Genomic DNA, 12335 nt, shown 5'->3' on the forward strand with positions numbered 1-12335 from the left:
CGTGTTTCTTCCCATCTCGTAAATGGTCCCTGCGTCCACCCAAGCCAGAAACATAAGAATCATCCTTGACCCTCCCTCTTCCTTACCTCCTGCAACAGCACGTCCTCTGGATTCTAATTCTAAGATATACCTCAAATCCATTCCCTTCTTTCCACTCCACTGTCACATCCCCACCTGGGCCGCCATCACCTCACACCTGCACCACTGCCAGAGCCTCCAGCTGCCCTTTCTCCTCCCAGCAGCAATGTGGTCTTTATATTTGAAAACATGGATCGGATCCTGGCATTCTCCTGAGTGAAGCCCTTCGCCTTCTGCCCACTGAGCTGGGAATGCAAAGCAAACCCCTGACAGTTGCCCACCAAGCCCTGACCAGCTCTCCGGGCTTACCCTGCCCCCACTCCAAGCTCTTTCTGACTCAGGACCTTCGCACATGATGCTGTCTCTCCTCAAAGGCTATGTGATTTGGGGAAGCCACTCAATCTTCTGGGCCCTGGTTTTCTCCTCTGAAAAGAGGGAGCTTGGTTGTTTTCCAGCAGTGATCTTCCGATTTCCTTTGATAAGACAAGTTCTCTTGAATTTATCTTTTAATAACCTTCTACCAAGCACTGATCCTGAGGTATAGGAGAGATTAGCCACATGTCCATCGTAACATATTTTCCAAGGATAGTACAGGAATACAAAATGCTTTGAAATTGAGATGTAAATGTTAACCAGCACTGTTTTCAATTAATAGAGGGATGTTTATACCATATGAGAAGCCTGAAAGTCTAAACTTACAGCAGGGCAGGAGACTTAATCCTTAGAAAGTAAATTTACTGCTCTCTCCCTAGGCTCTATCTGAATGCACCAGTCACATGTGGGTGCCTAGCTAAATTGGCATTGTAACCATCCTGTATTAAAAGTGTATTTTCAAGGTTTATCCTGTTCTCATCAGTAGGACGGTGTTGTCAGGTTTCCAATTTCAGATTGTCAGACACCCAAACCAGAATTCTGAGCCAAATTTCCTTTCTTCCATCGCCTATAGCAGACGTTCCTAAACCAGTCTACCACAGAAAATGAAGATGAATTCTTGAAATATGTTTGTTTATTAACTGAGCCAACCCCACGCCAATTCAATCCAGTTCTGCAAACTTTGTTGAGTACCTCCTAGATGCCAGGCACCTACCAAGTACCAGGCTGCAATAAGTAGGTCCTGGGCCCAGCACTCAAAGGGTTCACAGTCCAGCAGGCAGACCCAGATGCACATAAATGATGTCAGAGATCCGGTGAAAAAATAAAGGAAGGTGCTGTGGCCTCTGGGGTAACAGTGCTTATCTCAGCGTGGAGGGATGAGGCAAAGTGTGATGGACGAATAGTATTTACCTGTCAAAGGAGAAAACAGCATTGCAGGAAAGGGAGTCGGGTATGCAAACCAACAGGAGTGCAATACCTGTGTCCTTTGGGGGAATGGCTGGGGTTCCAGAGGGTCTGTGGCCAGAGATAAAGCTGGAAAGAGAGGCAGGCACCATGTTGTGAAGGGCCTGGTATGACCCGTATGCTCTCCGTAAAGTTTGACTGTATCCTGAAATACTAATCACTAACTGCCACTTTCCATGAAATAACTCATGTAATCCTACAGAGCTAAGATTCCAGCCCACGTCCGCCATCTCTTCAGCCCTGCTATGAACCACTGTTACTCTGCCTCCAAGATAAAAGGATAAAACTCTCTGACCCTGGCAAGTTACCCAACACCTCTGAACCTCCCTCCATCCTCTGTAAAGTGGGAATAACTGTACAATGGGAATAATTGGGTTGCTGTGAGAACTAAGGTTAGAACATGTGAAATATTTAACATGGTGCCGTGTACGTGGTATGTACCTGCCATTATTATCATCTTCAACATCATCATTATAATTAATTTTTAAGATTTTAAGAAATGAAACAGCATAACCATATTTGCATGTTAAAAGGTGTCTAAGAGGGCAGGGTGAAGGGAGGCTGGGGTGTTGCCAACCCCGGGGGGCACCATTCACTTTGTAGTCGGTGTGTAAGTGCCCCTTGGACCCAGGCTGCACAACAGCTCTCAGAGGAACGAGACAGGAAGTCATCCAGAAATGATGAAAACGTAAATGGGAGGAGCAGAGAAGAAGGGGCTGCGATAGATGCTTAGGAACTAGGGACTGAGTGGGTCAGGACGGTAAAGCAGTGGCAGCAGACTTGATCAACTGCCAGGTTTCTGGCCTGAGTAGGTGAGCTGAGTGGAGACGTGGGATAAGCAAATCAACTTGGATGACTGTATGTTTCTGAATATGTGTCTCTAACTTCTTTCCAAACAGAAAGTAAACACGGTTTTAGATTAGTGATCTTTTTTTTTTTTTTTCTTTTTTTTAATTTAGTGTGTCTTTTCCTCTTAGGAGTGTCAATAACTGTGATTGACTGTGTTCTTAATAACATACCCCACTGAGGGTCAGTGCCAGGACGAACGGCAGAATCCTGTTTTGATTTTCATTATAGCCATTTTCGGTCTGGCAAGACTGACCCTGTTATTTCTGAATTAATGATCTCAATCACCCAAGGCGTCTTGTAAGTGAAATGTGGTGCATACAAATGAAGTCTCCTAGTAGTCGTGGGAAAGTTTTTCATCTTGTTAGTGTATGTTTAAAGTACCTCATCACAGGGCAAGAGAATATAAAGTTTTAACGACAGAGGAGAAAAAAATTCTGTATGTGTATCCTTTTGTAAAGACAACCTCAGAATATCCTGAAAATAGAAAAGACAGAAAAATGTTGTGTCAGTCCCTCAGCCCCTGGCAAGTCTGCAACCCTGGTATTTCATTCACACCCATTGGTTTGGGATTTTCGGAGACATCTGCATCTCCAGGAGCGGGCAGGTGGAGGGCTGCAGGGTGACTTCCTCAGCCCCTTTTGAGTCCCAGAATATCTTTCATATTTTACCTTATATTTTACCTTACTTGTGAGTTAGTTTAATAGCTCGCATTGGCTGAAACACTTTCAGGGGGAAGGGGGATTGTATTCTTGCCCCTGCTTTATCCTAAGTGTGATGCTTAACAAATAGGCCATATTTGAAGTGTAGCTTCACTCCTAAGGGACCAGAACCAGAGTTGTCGATGCCTTGATCACATTCCAGGGTCCATTCTGTAAAGCACACACTTTACCTGAGATTGATGTCACCCTGCTTATCCTTTATCCACTGCGCCTTCCTTTGTTTGTTTGTTTTAAAGCAAAATAAACCCTTTTAATTTTCAAAACAACTAATCGTAAAACAACAAGGTCCTACTGTATAGCACAGAGAAATATAATCAATATCCTGTGACAAATCATAATGGAAAAGAATATGAAAAAGAATATATATGTATAACTGAACCACTTTGCTGTACAGCAGAAATTAACACAACATTGTAAATCAGCTATACTTCCATAAAATTTTTTAAAAAAACAAAAAAACCCCAACTAATCATAATAAACATCCAATAATTAGGAAATAAATCTAAAAACAGACTTTAAAGAAATAAACCATCTGTACAATTTGATACAGTAATAATAACAACGACGACTAGCATTTGTTGAGCCCTAATCACATATAAGTGCTGTGCTACATCATTTACGCATATTACTGTATCTAATCCTCCCAACTACAATGAAAGATCCATTACTTCCATTTTATACGTGAGAAGGTTGGGCTCAGATATCCAGACGCTGATTAGAGTGTTTGTTAGAAATGCCTACAGGCCATCTGCGAGCAGGAACGGGTGCCAGGCAGGGGGGTGGCCGGGCGCCCAGTGGGCTTCTGTGCGGGCCGTGAGTCCACTCCCCCGCTCGGGGGGGTGACTTTCAGTGGTGCTCAGCCCCGACTCTTCGCAACTTCTAGAGTAAACTTCCGTGTTGGTGCTGTTGGCGTCGGGGCTCGTGATCCAGTTCTTCCTCAGGTATGATGACCACTTGCTCTCCCCTGCTGCCCTCTCCACAACACTCCTGTCGTTCCTCCGTTCTCTCTACAAGTCATTATTGAGCACTTTCCACGTGCCGAGCCTGCTCTAAGGACTGGAGATGTAGCAGTGAACAAAACCGGCTATTCTGTGTCCATCCCTGTTCAGTGGAGCTTAATTCTGTTGGGCGTGGCAGAAAATAAAGAAGTAAAGAAACCACCCTGAATCTTTTAAATCAAACCCCCTTTCCATCTCATACCTGAATCCAGGTTTCACATCACAAAACCTTGCAAGGGCCTTTTCTGCCAGACCTGCCATAGACGGTCTGTTTCTCCTTCTTAGGCTATGAGAATTCATTGAAGGGATCGTGCTGGCCTCGGTGTTTCTCACTCACAAGCCTAAATACTGAGCACGGTTGTACAGGTCTACCAGCTCTTCTATATCAATTTCCCTCTTTATTATATGTTCATTCTCCCAGTAGCTAAAACACGAGAGAAACTAGCCAGTCATATAGTCTTTATTCCTGAACAAAGTGCCTGCCTCAGATCCTTCCATCTTTAACAGCATGGAATAATCTAGAAGAGAACAAATGCCCCCTCTGCTAGTCCTTCCTTGCCAGATGCCTGTATCTTTCTTCTGGCCTGTGGTCTGGCTCCTTGAGCTCAGTAGATCCAAAGGCACCAGCCCCACCCCCAGACACTGCTCCAGTCATTATCTGACAATACTCTATTGACGGTCTCCCTCAGCCTCGTGAAGGGGGAAAGGGTGTGACTGCCGACCTTCTACCTTAGGGAAGAATATGGTAGACCCCTCCTTAATGTTCTTAGGAACTAGTCCTAAGCCCTTAGCCAATGTTCAGGTTCATAAATGATGCTGTAGTAGCACACAGTTTCTCCCATAAAGTGCAGTCAAGGGTAAGTGGTCCCTTAGAAACTTAATGATGCTGTAAATATTGAACCCATATATTTGAATTTCTTCTAAGAATTGGCAGTTATGCACAACCCTTATGCTTCTCTCCGCTCCCAGCATCAGTGCAAGGAGGTAACTCTCCTGTGGGGCTATGGTTGGAAGTAAGAGCTGCCGCCACAAGGGAGTTACAGTGACTTGAGTAAGAGTGATTACAGCAGTGACTGACACGGTGCTCACTGTGTGTGAGGCTCTAAGCTGAGAGCTGTACGTATATGACTCAGTCCTCCAGCAACCTTCAAGGTAGGCACTATTATTATTCCCCCCCCCCTTTTTTTTAACATCTTTATTGGAGTATAATTGCTTTACAATGGTGTGTTAAGTTCTGCTTTATAACATAGTGAATCAGCTATACGCATACATATATCCCCATATCTCCTCCCTCTTGCATCTCCCTCCCACCCTCCCTATCCCACCCCTCTAGGTGGTCACAAAGCATCAAGCTGATCTCCCTGTGCTATGCGGCTGCTTCCCACTAGCTATCGATTTTACATTTGGTAGTGTATATATGTCCATGCCACTCTCTCACTTTGTCCCAGCTTACCTTTCCCTCTCCCCATATCCTCAAGTCCATTCTCTAGTAGGTCTGCGTCTTTATTCCTGTGCTGCCCCTAGGTTCTTCATGACCATTTTTTTTTTTTGATTCCATATATATGTGTTAGCATACGGTATTTGTTTTTCTCTTTCTGACTTACTTCACTCTGTATGACAGACTCTAGGTCCATCCACCTCACTACAAATAACTGTTTCGTTTCTTTTATCCCCCTTTTTAAGAAGAGAAAACTGAAGTACAGAGAGGTTAAGTAACTCACCCAAGGTGACCCAGCTAGTAAGAAGTGGGATGAGGACTCAGATCCAGGCTGCCTGTCCCCAGAGTGAATGCCAGAACCTCTGCTCCAATCTTTCTCAGTGCTGTAGCAAACGATGGGTGCAAATGATACAGCTGTGACGAGCGGTAGGTGCTGGGGGTTAGCTGGGCTCCCTCACTGTGAGTGGAGCTCCCACACCTGCCATTGGCCCAAGTCACGCCAATCCACGCCTCGGGGGAGGGGCAGGTTGTCACACGTCACAGGTGTTTGGCTCCCTAGGATGTGAGCTCCTTTGATGCCAGGGTCTGTGAGCGGTCCAACTTTACTGGACCCACTCTCTCTATCGTTCCTCAAGCTTTGCACTTTGTCCTGCAGCCACCCTTCCCCTCCACCAGACTCTTCAGTGTTTCAGGAGGAGGTGAAGCCCTGGGAGAGAGATCTTTATTTGGAGATTATACTTCTGATTACAGAGCAAGCCACGGGGAGGGGAGCAACAATTTCCTGTGACTTTGAAGGAGGAAATAATTTTCTACTTGACTCTAGAAGAAAAGCGAAATGCAATGGGCAATTGTTTGTTAAAGCTGCTGAGTATGCATTGCTTCATTTAAATACAGTAGCACCCTTTGGCAGAAGAGCTGAAATTTATTCCCAGCGCTTTCTTTTATAAAGCCTTCTACTCTAAATCCAAATTTATACAAGAATAGAATCTTAGAATCAACCAGTTGTTTTTTTATATTCTTTGAGCTTTCTATCCTTCTAAAACATTTTCATAAGTGAAAAAAAAAATGTAACCATATTAAAGAAGCCTGCCCTTTTTAGAAAAACTAACAATGGTTTTCATTTTTGCACGTTGTCTTCCAGCCCAGGCTCAAACTATTAATGTTTTCCATGATGTACTTGCAGCTCATATAAGTCAATATGGTAACTCCAATAACACCCGCCCCCACCCCCAAGATCTCAGGAGTTTAACACAACTCAAATTCACATCCCACTCACTCTGCATCTCTGACTCAAGCCAGCAAGCAGGCTGTACTGGTCACAGTCACAGAGGCGCAGACCCGAGGGATTGGGGCCCATCGTGGTGCGCACTTCCAAGATCACTGAGGCAGGGGAAGGAGAAACAGGACATCACAAACAGGCTCTTAAAACTCTGCCTGGAAGTAACACCCATTACCTCAGCTCCTTTCCGCCAGCCAAAGTGACACACAGCCAAGCCAACTTCAGGGGACGTGGGCTTGTACATTTACTGTGTACCTACCTGGAAGGACGAAAGATGGGATATTTGAAAACAGCCCTTAACCGTTCCACAACTGCGTTATAGTCTACCACGAACTGTAATTTACTAAACTGTTTTCCTACTGGTGAATACTCATGCCGAAAGCAATGAGTTTATATAGGATTTTAGAGCACATATTTGAATGTGTTTTATGGAACCATCACCAAGCAACGTTTGGCTGCCCCTGTATGAGATCTCTCTCTCTCTCTCTCTCTCTCTCTCTCTCTCTCTCTCTCTCTCTGTCTCACTCACTCACTCACATACGTGCACTTCTGATCACCTGTGTGCCCTGTGGCCGCAGGCTGGAAGGTCAGACGCTAACAGAGCCCGGCTCAGCAGTATGAGCCAGAGCGCCAGCGCGTTCTGATTTGCTCCGTTTCAATGCTACTTCTGTCCTAAGCACCGCTCCTCCCTGCTGCAGCAGCCTGGACGCTCGGCCCGAGCGCAGCACCTAGCACAGTGGTCGTGTCCAAATGAGACAGAAGTGACTTTAGAAATGAAGTGAGGATACACTAAACGTTGTGCTGTCTCTGTGAAGGCAGTGGCATTGCCCAGTGATAAAACTGCCTCTATTAATCCAGGTCAGAGAACCACTGTGGCTTTTGAATTGAATTATGTTGTATGGCCAGTCTTCCAGATTACAAAGTAAAATGTTAATGGGGCACCTGAGCCACCGGGCCTGTAGTGGAATAATTACATTTAACTGAAAAATTAATGAGTGAGAGGATCTGCCTGAAGTTATATTGGAACTGGGAAGCAACTCAGCACCCATGGGGGTGAGATAGGCAAGGTGAAGGGACAGAATCTAGTTGTAAAATTAGAATCGTACAGAGCAGGGCACGAGGCGTAGGCTCCAGAGCCCAGGTGGTCCACAGAGTTGGGAGCAAAGGGGCCTCGTAAGCTCAGACCAGGCTCAGGAAAACACGTACCACCAGGCCCAAACTGGCAAATAGGGCAATGGAGAGGGAGTCCAAGAGGAATCAGCAACATCTGTAGTTTAATGAGAAAATGTGTCCATTTGTGGACATATAAGAAGCACAGAGAACTGAACTGCCTCCCCCATGAAAGGAAAGCCAGGACTTACAGAAACTAGGAGACATTTCAGTATATATAGGGCTGCCTAGCTTCTAGTTCTAGGGCTACCACTTGTTAACAGTATTCCTTTGGCATGTTACTTAATCCTCCTATGCTTGACTTTCCTAATCTGTAAAATGGGATTAATAATATTACTTACGTCACAGGGGTGTTGTGAAGTTTAAACAAGATACTATGTGTTTCTTGTTATTATATATATTATACATGTGTGTTATATGTATATAATATTATACATATTATATAATGTGTGTATATTGTTAGAACAAGGAGCCACATAGCAAGTGCTTTTAAAATGTTAGTTCCTGTGACGGGTTCTTGGATCCCAGATGCTAAATGGGATTTAGGATAGGTCCCAGAAATAGAGGCAAGCTAGGGCTCACTAGGGCCAACTCGAGAGTGGAGAATCAGTTAGAAAGTAAAGTGAAGCCATGGTAGAAAGATTCAGAATATGCAAGAACGCACCTTTTTGAAGTTGGTTAAAGATGCCGAAGATGGACAACATAGATAAACCTTGAAGACATTATGCTAAGTGAAGTAAAGCAGTCACAAGAGGAGAAATACTGGATGATTCCACTTATTTGGCATACCTAGTCCAGTCAAATTCATAGAGACAGAAAGTACAAAGGTGGTTGCCAGGGGCTGGGAGTAGGAGAGAATGGTGATTTATTGTCTCATGGGCACAGAGTTTCAGTTCTGCAAGACGAAAGAGTTCTGGAGATGGATGGTGGTGATGGTTGTACAATAATGTGAATGCACTGAATGCCACTAAATGGTACACTTAAAAATGGTTAAAATGGTCAATGTTATGTATATTTTACCACAATTTGTTTAAAAACTAAGGAAATTTGTATAAAGTATGACTTTAGTTATAATAATGTATCAATTTTGGTTCATTGATAGTAACAAATGTATCATACTAGTATAAGATGTCAATAATAGGAGAAACTAGGTTCAGGGGTATTTGAGAAATATCTGTACTATAGTCACAATTTTTTTGTAAATCTAAAACCATTCTACAAAATAAAGTTTATTTTTTTTTAAATAGCTCTAGAAAATGGGAAAAACCAGATGAAAAGCTGCTTTGGCTAGAGTGAGGGATAGTTGAGAGAGCTGGAGAAATCATTAGGAGTCTGAAAACAGAGATTGTACATATGGCTTAGGAAGTAACATGTAAGGAGGAAAGGGACTTAAGGAATCAGAAGGTTGGTCTCAGCAGCAGGGGAACAGATGACCATTGACACTGACTGGGAAAGGATTCAGGTCCTCAAAGTGGCTTCATGCTCACTCCAGGCCCACCTTACATGTATATAGGAGAAAATCATAAAAACACACATACAGTCAGTCAAGGGCATTTCAAATTCCAAAGAGGGAAGATTACTAACCCTGAATCCTTGGACATTTCCTTAAAGCAAAACAGAAAGCCAACAATTAGGAATGGACAGAATGGTATAGAGCGGGGCGGGAGGCCCTGGCCCCAGAGTCCCCGTAGTCTGGTGGGTCCAAGTAGATCTGAGCACTGAAGCAAGTCAGGGCTGAACTGTAAAGTGTTGATACTGTAAATCAGATGTCATTTTACAGTAAGATTTACCATTTTAAGTCATTGTCCCTAAAAGTCCCTAGAAAGTCTTTATGAGTCAGATCTAAGTTCAACACATATTTAGCACCTATGAAGTTCTATATTTGTCATGTCTGCCCATGTCATTTTAATTCTCATAATAGCTAGTAGTAGTAGTACCATAGAGTATTATATGAAGAAACTAGACTCAAATCATTTGAGTAACAAGTGATAGAGGAAGGAATCAGACTATGATCTTCTGACCACATGAACGAATTGTGAGTTTCTAAGCTCCTTCCATAACAACTGTTAAACCAAATGAAATCAAATCATATACAGCAGTGAGGAGTTTGCCTAAAGGGCTGATCAAGCCAGACATCCTGGCTGCAGAGGAGGTCCTGGAGGAGGTGTTGGAGAGCAGATGTGGGCACAGCACAGCCCTTTTTACAGAATGTATGCCCTGCTCCTCCCCCGCTAGGTGCCAAAATGTCAGTAGGATGGGCATCGTTTTGAATATCTGCACAGTGCTGTAAAAATTGGGCACGCACAGATTCTGACCAGTCCGCACGGGAAGAGGGTGAGGAAGCTGTGAGGGATGCAGGAGCACATGTCACGGTGTGGGCAGAGTGAGGGGGAAGGGATGTGGGCCTACTGTGACAGGGGTGGAACAAGGGGAACATGCCCTCAGCAGCTGCAGGAAAGTGGACATTAGGGTGGGGCTGCAAGAGGGACCAAGGGCCCTGGGCTGAGGCAGGAGATCAGCAAATACAGTCTATGCCATAAGTGAAGAAATGTTTCAAAATCAGTTAATATGCTATGAGAAACGTCAATACTAGACTCCTCATATTTTTGAGTTTTCATAGTCCACTTCATTTATTGGGATACTTTCAATGCAGCTCCCAGAAAAGGAAAGACATGCACCAGAATGCAAAAATGGTCTGGAAAGGTTAGCATGAAACTTAATATTCACCAGCTCAGCCTCCACTGGCCATGATGGTGTTGCACATAGTAGGTGGTCAAGAAATGCTTTTTGAATGAATGGTTACAACATGGAATAAGCATCAGCGTGTGTATGTGTGTTTGTGTGTGTGTGAGTGTGTGTATCTGTGTGCAGTTTGGGTTACTATGGGAAGTTTTTCGTTTTGTTTTATTTTTTTAATGTATCTATTAATATCTTCCACCATATACTCTGCCTTTGAGGTCAAGAATCATGTAGTTAATGTCGTCTTTGTAACTATTCGCAGCTTCTGTGAGGCTTTTTCCATTGTGGGGTGGGATCTAAACTGATAACAGTTTTCTAAATTCCAGACTAAGTTAACATGGTGGTATTTTATTTAAAATGCTTATCTTAGCCTATCCTATTTCATGCTGGCCCATAATTAGAAGCATTCAGGTAAAGGCTGGACAAACGACTACATTGGATGGGAATGGGATTAAAAAATTCAAGGATCCCTTCTGACTCTGAGTCCATTTTTCTGTGACCCACCCCCCAAATCCCCCGAGGTCAATATTCTCTTTATAATCATACTGCAAATCCACTCAAAGGTGGATTGTAGTACTTGAGTATATTGTCTCCACACTGCAAACCAATATTGTTTAGCCATCCATTTAATGAAATGAAAACTCCAGCCACTCACTTGCAACTCTTATAGAATGTGCCTGGGAACATGGATGGAGATAACCAGGAAGCTTCAGGGGACACTGGTAAAGACACTGGTTTTAGGAAAGGGTGAGGCTCCTCTTAGTATAGTAAAATGTCTCTCTTTAATATTTTGAAAAATTTGGGCCTGTTGGCTAAAGCAATTAGTAGTCAGTACTAATGACTTAATGCTGGATCAGATCTGATCTGGTGATATGGACAACTTTACCCTTCTGCTAACGGCTTATGCCTTCAACCAGTCCAGAACTTAAACAACTAACAATAGGAAGAAAAAACTTCTTGACCTATTTTTTGAATCTTCACATGATGCAGAGATAAAAATAATTTCTCTGCACTAATTAACTGAAAAGTCTTGGAACATTACAGCCTGGAAGCTTTCCATTTCTAAAATTGGTGCCCAGAACATTGCTAAGTGGTTTGCTTTAGGGAAAGATGTGCTGGTTTTCATTAATCCATCGTTGAGCTTTTCAATGGGAATAATTCAATAAAACCTTTGTATTACTTTTTCTCCCAGTTAATAACAAGAACATAATGTACTTTGGGAAGGACAAATGTATGACTAATCCTTCACTCCCATGTGTGATTTTTCGTATGCATCTTTTGAGTTCCATGTATTTGATTAACCATTCAGATAACTACACAAAACGCAACTTTATTTTTTTGTTTTGTTTTGTTTTGTTTGTTTCCCAGGGAACATATGTATTTTATTTAAAGAGCTGGCAAAACAAGAGAAATTCACAGGAATTGCTTCTTATGCAGTAAGCAATTACAGAAATCATATACTCATGCATTTTTAAACAACTGGGGTGAGAGAAGCACCTCTGATTTTTCAAATTTGATTTCAAACATTTACACAGCTAACCTACCTTATAACTTCCACACATAACTTAAATGAGCTCTAACATAAAATCAAAGTAGTTGAGGTGAGTCAGTCAAGGTCTTAAACATGGAACTTTACAATTCCATAGTTATTGCTTCTTGTCTTGTCCAATTTATGAAATCAGAGAGCAACATTTTCTCCTCCCACCACCTCTGTTCTTATCAATCGC

General features: G+C 43.0%; 1 protein-coding gene across 1 annotated transcript in view; it reads left to right on the forward strand.

Annotated features, from left to right (window-relative positions):
* Nucleotides 1-12335, forward strand: part of SCFD2 (sec1 family domain containing 2) — a 393678-nt gene that overhangs the window by 297809 nt on the left and 83534 nt on the right. The window lies entirely within an intron of this gene.

Source organism: Balaenoptera ricei, chromosome 5, assembly GCF_028023285.1.
Source record: "Balaenoptera ricei isolate mBalRic1 chromosome 5, mBalRic1.hap2, whole genome shotgun sequence".
In the NCBI taxonomy this organism is placed as follows: domain Eukaryota; kingdom Metazoa; phylum Chordata; class Mammalia; order Artiodactyla; family Balaenopteridae; genus Balaenoptera; species Balaenoptera ricei.